This window comes from Sciurus vulgaris, assembly GCF_902686455.1.
Source record: "Sciurus vulgaris genome assembly, chromosome: 4".
NCBI classification, from domain to species: domain Eukaryota; kingdom Metazoa; phylum Chordata; class Mammalia; order Rodentia; family Sciuridae; genus Sciurus; species Sciurus vulgaris.
This window is the reverse complement of record NC_136464.1, coordinates 40,213,796-40,228,976: the sequence shown is the minus strand read 5'-3', so window position 1 is coordinate 40,228,976 and position 15,181 is coordinate 40,213,796. Positions and strand designations below refer to the sequence as shown.

At 40.4% G+C, this 15,181-nt stretch overlaps 1 protein-coding gene, 1 long non-coding RNA gene and 1 pseudogene across 3 annotated transcripts in view; all 3 read left to right on the top strand.

The window, feature by feature from the left end:
* Positions 1–11,777, top strand: part of LOC306660115 (interferon-induced protein with tetratricopeptide repeats 1B-like) — a 41,993-nt gene extending 30,216 nt beyond the window's left edge. The window contains exon 3 of the transcript XR_013763542.1: positions 11,521–11,777. The gene's annotated coding sequence lies outside the window, so the exon portion shown is untranslated. The remainder of the gene's footprint in view (positions 1–11,520) is intronic.
* The window catches only part of LOC306660140, a 292,372-nt gene that overhangs the window by 155,332 nt on the left and 121,859 nt on the right, over positions 1–15,181 (top strand). The window lies entirely within an intron of this gene.
* LOC306660128 (interferon-induced protein with tetratricopeptide repeats 1B-like) lies at positions 9,820–11,432 on the top strand (annotated as a pseudogene). The gene has a single exon. The product of its transcript is annotated as an interferon-induced protein with tetratricopeptide repeats 1B-like (transcript).

Genomic DNA, 15,181 nt, shown 5'->3' with positions numbered 1-15,181 from the left:
ACAGAAAATGGACCAAAGCATGAAGTTATTCATGGAGAGGGTTATGGAGTCAGTACTGCTCATGGAAAGAAGTTGACATAGGATTTGATGAATATGAAAATATAATCTGGCAGCTCCAAGAAATTTCAGAACTGGGGAGAGCAGTTTTGGATGTCTTCTAACCACAAGAGTGAGAGAGAGTACGATCAAGGTGCAAGGGAGGCAGTTTTAGGTGAAGTGTTTATATTTTGTTAAATTTATGTATGTGTGTAATTAAAGTGATCCTTTGGGACATATCTCTTCCTGCCTACTGTGGATTCCTTCATTCCCCCCCCCCATTCTTAGCGACTCTAGCATGAGACAGTTAAAGTTTGCACTAGGCTAGGGCTTGAGCAGGTAGAGTAGACAATTTACCTGAAGTCTCAGGTCCTGGGAGAGCAGGTATCTCTTTGAAGGCCAATATACTTTTGAGGAAAAAGTATTTTTTGCAACTTACTGACACAAAACAAAGCAAGATAGAGGAATGTGCACATATTAATTAAAATGCTTCTCAGTCCTGGTTGGGTTTCACATTGGCCATTGAGCTGAGCTCCAAAAACTGCTTTGTTGAAGTTATCATAGTCAAGAAACTTTAAGAGGTTCATGAAACACCCCAGAAAGGGAAGTTTAAGAGCCACAGAGAAAGTTCTGTGGACAACAGATGATGCTTTCCAGTGAAGTCTTGCAAAGTGTTTCCTAAATACAGGTGCCTGTGCTCTTGACTGCCATCATCTGTTACTTTGAGCAAATTCTCCTCTGAAAATGAAGTTTATCTTAGACACAAGCACAGATCTTCTGAGGTCTTTTTGTTTGTTTTGTTTTGTTTTTAATATTATATCAATTTTCTATTTATTCTAATTAGTTGCACATGACAGTAGAATGCATTCATACATTTTGATAGATCATACATAAATGGAGTATAATCTCTATTTTTCTGATTGTACATATTGCAGGATCGCATCAGTCATGCAGTCATACATGTACATGAGATAATAATGTCTGTTTCACTCTACTATCATTCCTTCCCCCATACCCCTTCTCCTCCCTTCACTCCCCTCTACCTAATCTAAAGTAACTCTATTCTTCCCTATCCCCAACACCTATTGTGAATTAGCATCCGAATATCAGAGAAAACATTTGGCCTTTGGTTTTTTGGGTTTGTCTTATATGGGGAGATACTCTCATCAGGATATACGAATGGAAGAAAATGCAGACCCAATGGCATTCCTAGTCTCCTGCGGAGTAGCAGTGCATACTATATTCCTCACATGCAGCCAAAGTTTCTTAATGAACTAAATAGAATTAGGAGCAGATCAAGAAATTGGTATCTCTTAAGTCATCTGCTGCTTCCATCAGGTGCATGGGAGAGCCCCAAACATCTCAGAGTGCAGGCCTTTTTCTATGCTGTCCAATATGTAGTCACTAAGTGGCAATTTAAATTTATATTTAAATTAATGAAAATTAAATCTATAACTGAGTCCCTCAGAGGCACTAATTACATTTCCAGTGCTCAGTAGTGACCTGTGATTAGTGGCTACCACATTGGGCAGCGCAGATTCAGAATATTTTCAACATTACAAAAAAGTTTTCTTGGAACCCTTGTAGGGTTTCTTAGTTTTTGCACTATTGCCATTGTGTTAGTCAGTTTTTCATCACTGTAACCAAGAACAACTTTTAGAAGGGAAAAGTTTATTGATGGTTCATAGTTTTAGAGGTCTCAGTCCATGGTCAGTCAAATTCATTGCTTTGGGTCAGAGATGAAGCAGAACATCATGGCAAAAGGGCACAGTGGAAGAAAACTGCTTAGCTCAAGGCAACCAAGAAGTAGAGAGAGAAGACAAAACTCTAAGAACAAGATGTAAACCCCAAGTCACGCCCACAGTGACCTATTTCTTCCAGCCATTCCCTACCTGTCCTATAGTTAGCACCCAGTAAAGTGATAATAATTAAATGGATTAATCCACTGGTTAGGTTATAGCTTTCAAAACCCAATTATGAGCTTTCAGGAGGAACCTCGTGTCAAAACTGTAACAACCATTGTGAGCCAGCCGATTCTTTGTTATAAGGAACTGTTCTGTACATTACAGGATTTTTAGCATCAGTTTTGGCCTCTGCCCACTAGATAACTATAGTACCCCCACATTCAATTGTGAAAACAAAAAATGTCTGTAGGTATTGCTAAATGCCCACAGTGAAGGGAGCAAAATTGTCCCCAGGGGAGAACCATGCACTAGAACAATGATCAGCTCCAATAGGGACAGGTCAGGCCCCACCAGCAGGAGGCACCACAAAGCCCAATACAGAACCATGGCTGAGCTGGGGGTTAAGAGTATCTAAAGAGAGACCAGACATCTCCTCCACTTTGTTCCATTGCCACTTCAAGGTCCTCGGCTTGAACAAAGCCTGTTATAGAGAAGCAATCTTGAAATTTCCATGAAACTTGAGACCCTGGAGTCCTCAGGAAAAGCGTCTTTTAAACTTAAATGTACCAACAAATCATTGGACATGTCTAAAGGCAGATTCTAATTCAGCAAATCTGTCAGAAGACCTGACATTCTGCATTTCTAAAATTTAGTTAATTCTGTTGTTGCTAGTCCATACACTATATTCTAAGTAGCAAATATCTACTTTATGGTTTTGAACCATGCCCCAAAATCACTTTGAGGTTCTTTTTTTAAAAAAGATCTAATGAGATTAATGCCTGAATCTTACTTTCATAGATTCTGATTCACTGGATTGGAGATTGGCTTGGCCATCAGTACTGATGAAGCATCTCAGCATTTATGTGAAATCAAGTTCACTTGGCTAGTCAGTCAAACACAGACATGGTCTTGGATTGCTGATAGTGGATTCACAGTTCAGGTTTACATTCATTTCTACAAGTAGGAATCCTGGTGTTGCATGGTAGCTAGCAATGAGCAGTGAAACGCATGGTAAGGTCACAAAGCGTTCTTTAAATTACTTTAGAGTCCTTCTTTAAACTACTTCCAAAGTAGATGAGAAAGCAAACAGTGGAGTATTTGTAGAAAATTAATAGAAGCAGAGGAGGTTAATGGGAAAACACATCAAGAGAAAAGGACTAATTCTTGACAGGGGTCTGAGTTTGATGTGAAGTTAAGAATTACAGCTATTGGTGTCTCCATTTGTCTGGGAAGTAAGATTCCTTCAGTAATGACGGAGCGCTAAGGTAACTTCTGACTAGTTACTGACCCCAGTGCCCAAATTAACATAGGATTGGACTTGGAGATGAAGCCCCTCTAAGTAGGATGTCCCACCATGACAGTTCTGGCGAGGACCAACTAGGGTCAAAAACTCCAACCACCTGATGTGAAGGAGAAGTTGAAAACCTGATTGGCAAAGAGTACAGCATTGTCTCCTCTGTCGTTCTCTGCTTAGAGATGGTCCTCTTTCTCTCTTGAGAGTGCTCTCTGCTTGAGCCTCACTTTACTCTTACTTTACTTTCACCTCACTTCTCTGTACTTTCACTTAATAAGTTCTCTTGCATGGCTTTAGTGTTCTGACTTTAAATTTCTTTCATTGGAACACAAGAACCAACGGTTTAGAATTTCAGTTCCTTGCTTTCCTGTGACTCCCTCCCTGTTGTACACACACACACACACACACACACACACAACACACACACATAGTTATGAAATGTGTTGGCTGTTTCCTCTCCTTCATGTTGCCCTGTCCCTGCGGGGTTCATGGGTCTGTTTATGCCAAGGACACACTGGGCAAGATTCTGAACATCAATCTAAAAATCAGTGGAATTCAGAGCTCCATAGAACCAGGACTGCTGCCAAAGCATAGAGACCAGGTGACAAACTCTTACTCTGTTTCCTGACACTCTGCTATCAAGCAATATTTTTTAAACACAAAAATTCCAAAGTCATACTGCTCTCAGTGTAAGTAGCTCTCCTCATGTTTCACTTCAGGATTTATTTATTTCCATCCCTTTCATTCTGAGGTGGGTTTAAGGTCAGTGTCTTGCAGAATAATATTTGCATCCTAAAAACTTCAATTTGCCTGTTAGAAGCTCCCCATCTGATTCAGAACTGGAGGAAGACAACTAAGAGAAAGTGGTTCCTTTTCCTACATCTTTTCCTCCTCCTCTGTAGGTCTGTCCCTACTAGGAAGAGACAGGATGCCAGCTGCCAAGGAGCCATGACTCAGCTCTAGCTTCAGTCACCCTTTATCATCCACCACACATTACAGTGAAGCAAGGCCAGCCAGAGGGCCAAGGTAGATAAGGCAACCTACTACCATCAGGGAAGAACACTGAAACAGTAAAAGGGACATCTAATGTCTAAACCGCATGCACATTTCAGTACAATAGGGACTTAAAGCTCATAGAAAACGTTTCTGATGAGTCTCTTTCTTAGTATCTTAATTCTCCCTTTTTACAATTATAGAAATTAAAGTACTGTCTAGTCCAATAAAGTAGATAGTCCTGAATTTGAACAGATTCAAGAAAATATATACAATTTTAATTTTTTTAATTATCTCCATTAATTATGGAAATGCAAGCTGTCATCAGAAAACCCTGCATTAGGTATGACTTGGACAACAATGTAGAAATTTACTTCTCATTTTCCTCCTTGGCAAATGTCTATCCAATAGTTCAGGGAATTAAAAATTCCTTCCATCTTTTGACTTTGCTATCTTTAATAGTTGCTTTCCCTGGTGTTTCCCTAATAAAAGAGAAGAGCGGGAAGACCATGTGTGGATACATTAAGAATTCAGTGTGGAGATGGCACAGTAATGTTTGTCCATTGTTCACAGTTAGCTAAAAACTCAGGCTCATGACTATATTTTACCACAAGGGAGCCCTGGGAAATATAGTCTAGTTAAGGACCCAGGACAATGAAAAAACAACATGGCCTTGCTATGGTTTCACTTAGTAATTATGAATAGCAGCTAGGAACAGTTAATAATCCTGTCTGGTAATGCTCAAAAGAAACCTGCTCTTAGTCTGCCCTTCTGCTTATTTTGGTGCAATACCCACATAATGAAGAAAGAGAATAACTTACAGGATGACTCAATAAACATGTTCAAAGAGGATTTCAGAATAGGCAGTTTTTTCAAATATTCCTATCCCCTGTTAATTGTGTAGGCTATTACACCAGGCTGGCTTCAAGAGGAGATTTTCACAAAACATAAATGGTTTTGTTTAACTCCTGGTAGTTGTTGCTTTGTAACACGTGATCAAAAAATTAGTGGAAACAGAAGAAATGTGTGAACAACTCAGGTGAATATGTGAATTTAGATTTAGATGCTAATAATCACTCTTTTTAGAGTACTGTAGTCCCTGGTGGTTCCATCATGTTCTCTGACTACCAAAGTATGTTCCTCTACTGACCATTTCAAACACAGTTGTTTGAGCCACTGATAAGGTCATTAGTATATTCTGAGTTGGCAGAAATACAAATTCTGCTGGAGGAGGTGAACAACATGGAACTTTTCCAACAGACAATATCTCAAACTCGGAGGCAACAACCCTTGAAAGAAGACCCAAGTTGCAAACTCATTCTTTCACAAACCAACAAGGCTCTCTGCAGTATTCTTCTAGGCATAAACCTCTGACACTGATTTAAGAAGGTTCCACTGCATGTTTCTAGAACCACCTGGCTGGTACATGTTTCAGTAAAAACAACAGAGTCTGACATGTTCCATTAGAATTGACATCCCTGTCCTCCACTGTCTTGCTCCAACACTGGATATCATTATAAGACGCAGTTATCCTCTATCTCCAAGGCTACTGCAACCCCAGCAGGGAATTTACATATCAAAACCATGTCTCATAATCATCCTTTTAGCTGCCAAAACTAAACGCATGTTGGTAATCAGAGCAGTGACAGCCTCCTCTCTCTCTCTTTCTGTTTTTTTCCACCGGGATGGAAACTTGCCAATTTTATTGAGGGTGTGGAAAATTGCCTGGGGTTCCCTCCCCATATAAGCACTGTGCTTTTCTGAGAAGCCCTAGAACACCATGGACAAAGTTTGGAGTTTCCTGAACCTGAACCAAAGCATTGCAGAGCACCAACTGTCTCCCAGCACCATGAGTAAAGGCTTTCTCTGCTTTGCTTGCCTTATTTCGATGTACTTTGAAATTCTAAAACTTTCCTTACGGACCAATTCTTAGGCGGTCCTCATCCCGAGAGGGCTGTCTTGCTCATGGTTCTAACACTGATAGGCACCTCCCCTCCACCTGTTCTGGTCAAGTAACTGAGAAGCAGGGACCATTTAGATGGTTGTAGGCAGAGTTCAAGGAAATTAACAGATGTTGATGCTGGACAGATGGGTGGGGGGTGCTAAGGATAGTGGTAACATGATAGCCCTTGGCCTACCAGGGCAAAGAGGAGGAGCAGCTCACCAGACTGGAGAGGAGCTTAGCTAGCACTGTGGAAAAGGGATTCCTCATGAGGCCTTTTGGTGGAAAACTCAAGCTCTGAAAGCCAAGGTACAGCCCAATGTGGGGAGCTTGAGAATAAATACCAGGACCTTTCCCTCCTTCTGCACTCTAAGCTCTAAGTGTTGCTTCCAGTGACCAAAACTCAAGAAACAAAAAAAAAAAAAAAAAGAGGTCCAGTTAAAGAAGTCCCTGGAGTCATTTTCACCATGTACATGTTTTGTTATTATTTATCCTTAAGTTAAAGTTTGGGACTACTGAGAACCTATGAAAATTGTGATTTCCATGAAATTTGTTTTTAACGAATATTGACTGTTTTCCAAGTGTGATCCTCTAAACAGCATCAGTGTCACTTGAGAACTTTTAGGAAATGCAAATTCCTGGGCCTCACCTCCAACCTGCTGGTTCAGAAACTCTGGGGTGGGCCCAGCAATCTGTCATTATGAGTCTTCCAGCTGACCTGTTGCAAGATAATATTTGAAAAACCACTGGACTAGGTATTAGAAAATTAGAAATCATATCAGGATGGTGATGTGCTTCTTTCAGAAAAATCTCTATTCCTTTCTTTTGGTTTGGGTAGAAGTAGTGAACTATGGAACATATTTTCTGCTCCAAAGAATTTTGACCTGCTATCTGATCCTATCTGTTTTTGTAGTTAGTGGGAGAAAAAGAGCTAACAGTAAAAGGGCTCCTACACAATAATCCCTTTTCTGGCACATGTTTTTACCTGTTTATACCTTACATTTGTGAGGCTCCTGATCAAAATGACATAAACTGTGTCTGCATTGCAGAACTGGCAGGAAGTGCCTTCTCCCTGAACCTTTGGTAGCTAGGCTACCTGAGAGGTTTTGCGATGAGCCCGTGTGTAGGTTTCTAGAACCCCCTGTCCTAAGTGGCTTACAGGAGCTCTGGATTATTCAAGACTAAATAAAACCTTGCAACATACTCCTGGTCTCAGTGATTTAGATGCAAAGAGACAGAGGAGTTCCTCCTTCCATCCGGGCTCACTGACAGAAATAGCGAAGGGAGAAGGATTCAGGGAAATGTCTGATAATGTACTGACAAGTCCCATCTGCCTCCATGCATAGAAAGATTAGATTGCTGCACACTGCACATGATCATAATTTGTAAGGATGTGCATAGAAGTAATAACAGCACTCTCTGCATGTTCCCTAAGTAACAGGAGGCCTTTAGATCTTGGTGTTCCTGTTTAGGAGAGTATGAACACCTCTATGATGACTTCTACTCCACAGTCTTCTCAGAGCCCAAGCCAAGAGCAGGGTAAAAGATGACATGTGTTGATAAACTACTTAAGGAAAGGACAATAATTCTCCTCTAGAAGGTTGGCTAAGCAAATCCATAAGTTTGTTTGAGGTGGCTTCTCCATGTTCTGCAATCTCCATGAGGCTAGAAATCTGGCATATTATCCACCTATCAATGCAAGGCAACCTGGCCCCTGATTGGGTCATTAGAAGATGGTCTTTTCCTACTTCTCACAAATGTGCTGGCTGGGCCAGCAGCTGAGATGCCTAAGACTGTGGTACATATTTAGAAAGCTTGAAGGGTCTGCTCCTTAATATACTAGCAGGTCTTGGCTATGACTGCCTCTGTGGATGATATTCCCTGGGCAGGGTCTGTCCTCATGGACTGCACTGAGCAGAAGTAGAGCATTTGAGTCAAAAGCTTTTCCTGATATCCATTTCCTTAGGGGTGGTGGCTCTTTTCCATTGCATTCTTAGGTACAATAATTATTTTTACTCATTTCTGCTCTCACCCCTCCAACACACTCCAAACACACACACGCACACACACATGTTTCATTGAGTCTTGTTTCTGGGCCTTAGGTTGTAGAAAAGGTTTAAGAGTTCCTCATTGCAGTAGTCCACCCACCACACAGCAAGAACAGTCTGAGAGTTGGGTATGTCACCATCCTCTGCAGACTCAGGCCCGAGGAGGATGACTTGGGAGTGTGGGCAGGATTAACTCAAGAGAAATCAAACTACTGAGGTGAGTTTTTGAGGTAGAAACACTGAGGGAAACAAGAGGACTATATTGAGCTTCTAGCTTTCTCACAGAGGCTACAGTAAGCCTGAGTATCCTTTGCTCACTTTGCGGAATATTAATCATCTTTTTGTGAATTTTCTTTCTCTTCATTTTCAAAAAGGAATGTTTCATTGTTTGTTTGTTTGTTTGTTTTTGTAATTAAAATAGGGTTAGATATCATGAATCATGATGATAGGACTTATATAAAAATGAGTTTTGCTACATATTGCCATACTTAGTGTTAAAGAAAATTTCACAGGGGTGACCTCTGGGATCTTTCCTTGGGCCCTAATGGGTAGAAAAACATGTAAAGTCTAGAATGTGAGATGATATCTACATAAGATATGGAGGACCACTTTTCAAGGGAAAATAAAAACCATCAGATTCTTTCTCTTTCCTCATACTTTGATAGAGGAAATAGAATTTCAGCTCCATATCATAGGATGAGAAATATTAGAAAGAAAACTTTCAGTCACACCCCTGATGATTATCTCTTCCCCATGGCACTGAGGAATCACTGCTATAATTGTTAAGAATTTGAGTACCTATCCTCCCCTAGGCTGTAGTTACCTGACCTCAGGGATCCTGAGTTCCAAAAGTAAGAACTTACATCTGACTTCTGACCTCTAGCATGTTTACCTCATCCCCCTACTCCAACCCCACCCAATAAGTCACCTGCTACTGTCAGGTGGTTCCGGCCATTGCTCAATTTCTCTGTTTGGAATGGGTTGAGTAAGTTTATATAGGAACAGGAAGTAGAATGCCTTACCACATTCTGCAATCCTGCTTAAGCATTAGGGAAACTCATTGTTTTAAACTATTTATGGCTTTCATATTTAACTCAGAAAACTTCCTGGAAGGAGGGAAACAAAAAACATGCAAAAATGTTGGAAATGCAGAAAAAATGATAAGGAATCCACCCTTCTGTGAATCCTCCCTCTACATCTCTTCTGAGAGAATTACTGGTAGACCACAATGTTGGGAGGAAGCAAAAGGGGACAAGGATTTTGGGGGTGCAGAGCATGGTGCAGAAATTATATTGACCTTAGCAGAATTGATTATTTTGAGTTGACTTTTAGATTTCATATAACCTGTAGTGCACCAGAGATTAGCATTTCCTCATAAATTTTATACCACCAACTCTCTATTATAAGACAGACTAAAGAACTGAGAAAGAAAACAAATAATGGAGACAGTGATACTGGGAGAAAGAATATTTGATGATTTAAAATATTGGCTTCTTTTCCAGTACACTAAATGCATAAAATGTAGAAATACTGTGCTCTATTTTTACAGTGAGAAATCAGATGGAACTCTGACAGAAGGTAGCCTGGCTCACTTGAAGATGTCACTTCCACATGGGACTGGTATTTGAAGACAAGGAAATGCTGGATTTAGAAAGCAAGATCTGGAACAGATTGAGTTTCTAGACACCAAAAACCATGGGGGGATTCACAACCTCCTGGCCTATGTGAAGCACCTGAAAGGCCAGGATGAGCAGGCCTTGCAGATCCTGAGAGAAGCTGAAGACTTGATCCAGAGGGAGTACGCAGACCAGGCAGACATGAGAAGCCTGGTGACCTGGGGCAACTATGCCTGGGTGTATCACCACATGGGCAGATGGGCAGAAGCCCAGGCTTACCTGGACAAGGTGGAGAACACTTGCAAGAAGTTGGCAAGTCCCTCCCGCTACAGGCTGGAGTCTCCTGAGATGGACTGTGAGGAAGGATGGGCCTTGCTGAAGTGTGGAGGACAGTATTACAAGCGGGCCAAGGCCTGCTTTGAGAAGGCTCTGGCAGTGGAGCCTGAAAACCCTGAATTCAGCATGGGGTTTGCCATCACCGCCTTTCGTTTGAATCACTATAATAGAAATGTAATTTCTCTAGACCCCCTAAAGAAGGCTGTCAGGCTCAACCCAGAAGATACATACATTAAGGTTCTCCTTGCCCTGAAGCTCCAAGATATAGGACAGGAAGCTGAGGGAGAACACTACATTGAGGAAAACTCTGAGCAACATGTCCTCCCAGACCTATGTCTTTCAATATGCAAGCAAATTTTACCGCAAAAAAGGCTGTGTGGATAGAGCTATTCAGCTCCTTCAGAAGGCCTTGGAGGCAAGACCCAATTGTGCCTATCTGCATTACCAGATAGGGCTATGCTACAGGGCAAAACTGTTTCAAGTGAAGAAAGCTACAAATATGAACCCTAGAAGGAAAGAAAGAGAAAATGTGGACACATTGGTTCAACAAGCTATAAATGAATTTCAAGAGACTCTAAGACTCAGGTCAACATTAGAGATGGCTTATGTTTACCTGGCTGAAATGTATGCAGAAATAGGCCAGTACAGAGAGGCAGAGGAGAATTTTCAGAAAGCATTATGCATGGACAACATTGTTGACCACGTGCAGCAAGACATTCATTACCACTATGGCCGTTTCCAACAATTTCACATGAGATCTGAAGACAAAGCCATCACCCATTATTTAAAAGGTCTAAAGATAGAAGAAATGTCCTTTGCCAGGGAAAGACTTATAAGTGCCCTAGAGAAACTGGCCAATAGTCGTGTTCGCCGGAATATATGTGTTGTGGAGAGTGTCAGCCTCCTGGGGCTCAGCCACAAATTGAAAGGGGAAGTGAAGGAGGCCCTGCTGTGCTATGAGAGGGCTCTGAGGCTCACTGCTCAGCTGAACGCCATGTTTTGAAGGAAGGGGCACCGTTCCCGCTTTAATCCACTCATAACTCAATAGAACAACAAGCTTTCCTACTTGCCGCCTCCAAAAATGTGTAATTGATGAAATAAAAAGTAGATGGAGACGACACATGCTGTCTCTCCTGCCTGCCTGGCCCTGCCTTCTCCCTGCTTCCTTGGTGTCGAGGCCAGGAGCATCCATCCTTCCTTGCATCCCTGCACTCGGTGGCCGTGGATGGTTATCCTGTATGAGCACCAAGCAGCTGCTGGACCCACAAGGATCATTTCCTAATGACTGTACTCTGGATGTGAACAGCCTCAGTGTAGCTGGTGTCCTGGACATGGAGAATTCAACAGAAAGGGTTACTTTGTATGTGACCAGATAACTTGAGGCACTTTTAAGATCTAAGAGCAAGACAACTACTTTTTTTCCTCTAAAATTGTTCTTTTCGGGTCTTTTGGTCACAGCAATGAAAAAACTGACCCACACACATAGCTGGAAGTTTATTCACCATTACCAAGACTTCTGATGTTTTAGGGAAAGAAAAAAAAAAACTGTCTGGAATGTGCAAGCTGAAAATAACATAAATAGCCTCATATAGTTTTTAGGTATTTATTGGATGGTATGTGATATGATTTCCTTTTTTTCACTTGACCTAAAATATTCATTAAAATTTGCCAAACACCCACTCTTTGACTGTATTTTGTAGGCCACATAACAAAAAGATATGTATGAAAGGAAAGTATGTAAGGGAAGGGAGAGAAGGGGTAAGGCAAGGTAATAGATTCAGTGGATACAGTTTGTCATATATATATATATATATATATGAAAATGTCATAAAGGAACTGGTTACTTTGTATAATTATTATGCACTAATAAATAATGAAAAGTTTTTATTAAAATTTTTGTGGAGAAACAGGAAACTGTAACTGTAACAGGGCTGCAAATTATGCAGAACACACATTGAAAAGATGGCAGCATTATCTTTCTCCAAGGGTGGAGTTTGGGCACAGTAATGTTGAAGATCATCTACAGACACTTGAACAAGACCACATGAAATCCTGAAATCTTTTCCCATCAACTATATATATTCAGCAAAATGTTATAAGATCACAAATTCTTTGAGTGTGTTTGGTTGGTAACTTCAAAAAATATGTATACTCCCTGTTTGTGTGAAAGCAGAAACTGTAGAATCAACTGATGCACCACTACAAGACCTGAGGCAAAGAGAGTCATGCAAATACAAACACTATCAAAGTCTTTAGAAAAGACAGGAGGTGCTCAGTTTTACAAGTCATGGAATTGGATCCCTGAGGCATGAAATTGACCAGTGGCACATACACATATACACTCACATTACATATAAGTAGGTATGTGAGAGCACCTTTTAAAATTCTATTTTCTCTACTTGACAATGTGCATGATAAAACATTTGGATAAAAGTGCAAATACTAATATCCAAAAAGCAAAGTAGAATGAGATAAATGAGTCAAAATATGCATGAGATGGAGGATAAACCCATACAAAGAGGCAGGGTTCCCAGGGAGTTTTAATACACCAATGCTTTACTCCATCACTTTAACAAGATATACTTTATTTAAGAGAGGTGGAGTAGGGGAGAGAAGAGGGAGAGAAAGAAAGAGAGAGAAATTGCTCCTCTTCTCTTCTCTGTTCACAATCATTCTGGAAGGTTTTTGTTTGTTTCAAGAGACTCTAAGACTAAGGCCAACATTAGAGATGGCTTATGTTCACCTGGTTGAAATGTATGCAGAAATAGGTCAGTACAGAGAGGCAGAGGAGAATTTTCAGAAAGCATTACACATGGACAACATTGTTGACCACATACAGCAAGATTTTTTTTTTTTTTGCTTTTGCAATTCTCTGCATTTTAGAAGAGATGACATGAAGAATGAAATTGGTCTCAGAAAAGGAGATATCTATTGAGAGCAAAAACATAGAGACATAAGATGGACTCAGTTAAATAGAGATCCTGAGTACTTGAATTTATAAGATGAGCTTATTACATTCCATTTTAAAATGCACACATAGTGTCAAGTTCATTTTCCTGGTTTTAATACTGTACTTCAGTTATGTAAAATATTGCCATTGTGAGAAATTGGACGAAGGAACAAAGGAAACTTCCTGGCACTTCCTGTGAGTTATTGTTTCAAAAAGAACCTGAAATGTAAAACATTGACATAAAATTTTGTCAGTACTTGAGTACTTTGCAGTAAGCCAATTGTGGTTCAAGGTGGGCAGAGTGGTCCCTTGAAGATACACAAATATGTGTGAAAAATCATCAGACATTTTATAAAAATGATTTCTGCTGTCAGAGTCCTTTCTTCATGAATGTGGTCAGAAGCAATTTAGGAATAATCTCAAAAACTGTGAGCATATTTTCATACAGTAGTCAAAACACTGAGTTACATATTTTGAAAAGCAGGCTAAATCTAAGAATATCCTTCTGATCGAATAAATTTAGGTGAGGATAAGATGTGGAGTTGACAAAAATGTTCCAAATGTCCAATACCAAATTTTAAATCTTGAGGAGAAATGGCTTGAAACCTGACGTACACGATGAACTGAAAACTGTAAGAAAAGTCAAAGATGCAAGAAAGCATAAATGGACTGGTGGCTTCGGTGAAGCCTTTACCCTTTGTAATCCTAGCATGGAAACATCCTGTACATTCTCCAAGGATACTGCAATGCTTTTATTTAACTACCATTAATCCAAACAAGTACAGCAACTTCTGCAGTATATGTTAATTTGACAGATGCCTAAGAATACAGAAAAGTCCACTATAGAAAGCAACATGAAAAAAAAAAAAAAAAAAAAGAAAGCAACATGATCCAGAGATTGAATCTGATTCTAACAAGAAATTCGCTATTGTGAGTGTGTGTGTGTGTGTGGTGCTGGGGGTTGCACATGCTAGGCAAGCAAGCACTCTACCACTGAGTGATATTCCCAGCCCTTTAGAAACATTTTTGTTGTTGTTGTTCCACTAGGCTGGCCTCAAACTTGCGATGCTCCTGCTGTAGCCTCTTAAAGAACTGGAATTACAAGCATGTACCCTCACACCCAGGAGACACCAGCATTCAACAGGCGGTCACAGCACCGTTCCCTATTCTACACGGTCTTTAGCACACTCATAAGAGACTTTAGACCACAAGTCATGGCCTTAGAAATGGTAGGGGAATTCTGTGTAGTTCACATTCCCCAATTGTCTGCAATTGGATATTTGAGACATTTTAGCAAAAATAGTATCTCTCCATATAATAATAATTATTAGTGTTATGATAAAAATTACAATTACATAATAATACTATATCATTCAGAATTGCCATCCTATGGATCAAGAAGAGAATGAGTTCCTTGTTCACTGTGTTAGCAGAGCAGCAACACAGAGTATGGAAGACACTGGATATTGACCTCAAAAAAGGGAAGTGGGGCCAGGGATTGGATCCCACACCACTGAACAAGACCATTTCAGACATACAATAGACATCAGGGATCCCTGAAGCCCTGATCTGAGCCCAGTGCACAGCCAAATCAATCACCTGAGTGTGGGATCCCACTGCACATCCAGACAGGAGTTCGATTGGTCTTGAACAGGGCCTAGTAGGAATTATTTTAAGACTTTACTGCACATGACTCTAATGTGTAGTGAGGGTTTAGATCTGCTTAGCTATTCCAGATCACTTTCTTATCAGCCTAGGAAACAGATTCACAAAGGTGAAGTGGCTTCTTACAACTTATCAGTGTCTTGCAGAAATGGTCTTGGTCTTCCAGGAAAGCACTCAGAACCTAGTACTGACGTTTCATTTCTTTAAGTTTCATTTTCTCCAGTTCCTATTTTCTGTATTATCTGTGCACATGCACACATGCAAATATACAAACATATACACACTTTGCTGTTTCCTCTCCTCTTAATATTTCTCTGTCCCATGTTGTTCAAGGGTCTGTTTATTTCAAAGAGACACTAAGCAAGATGGTCAATAACAAACCAGCCTGAGACAGATC